Here is an 823-nt window from a genome sequence, read left to right on the forward strand (position 1 = left end):
GTCAATTAACAGTGTTGTTAAGTGCCTTTGAGTTGTTCCCAACTCATGGTGGTGGTGGTTATGTGCCATGGAGTCAGAACCGACTCATAGTGACCCTGCGCAGGATTTCCGAGGCTGTCAATCTTTATGGGAGCAGAACGCCTTATCTTTCTCCCGCGGAACAGCAGGTAATTTCGAACTGCTGACCTCAAGGTTCGCAGCCCGATTTGTAACCACTATGCTACCAGAGCTCCTTCTGACTCATAGCAATGCTGTATAGGGTTTCTGAGGAGCAGCTGGTGAATTCGAACTGCCAACATAGCAGTTCAAAGTGACCTTGCTGTCCTGTTCATTATCTCACAGAGCCAACATTATTTAGGTCTTATTTCTTTTAACAGTGTGTTGCCCTAATGGAGGGAGCAGTGGCTGAATGATGTGCGAGAACCGCACAGACCTGGTGGAGATGTTAAATGAAATCCAGACCACACAGCAGCGGGGTGAGAGGTGTCTGGAGACCAGGTTGACGGGGGGACACTGCCTAGCAGGAAGAGACTGCAGCAGCCAGCCAGGCTGTCGTACTTACCCCGGACAGGAGGGCACCATCCGGGCCTAGCCGTTGGATCCTGGCTTTGAGGTGGGGTCGACCAACTTAGAGACCCACAAGCGAAGACCAAAGTGTCTCAATACAACCCTGTCGCCCCTGCTATGCTTCCGCCTCTTGACTGACGCAACATCTGAGGACGGAAATCCCACCTTTGAGCTGGACTTAAGGGCCATAGCACAAGGAGATTCATGTTTAATAGCAAACACACAATTGCCACTCATCTGTCTGTCGTGCTGTGGT

Source organism: Chrysochloris asiatica, unplaced genomic scaffold (assembly GCF_000296735.1).
Source record: "Chrysochloris asiatica unplaced genomic scaffold, ChrAsi1.0 scaffold00849, whole genome shotgun sequence".
NCBI classification, from domain to species: domain Eukaryota; kingdom Metazoa; phylum Chordata; class Mammalia; order Afrosoricida; family Chrysochloridae; genus Chrysochloris; species Chrysochloris asiatica.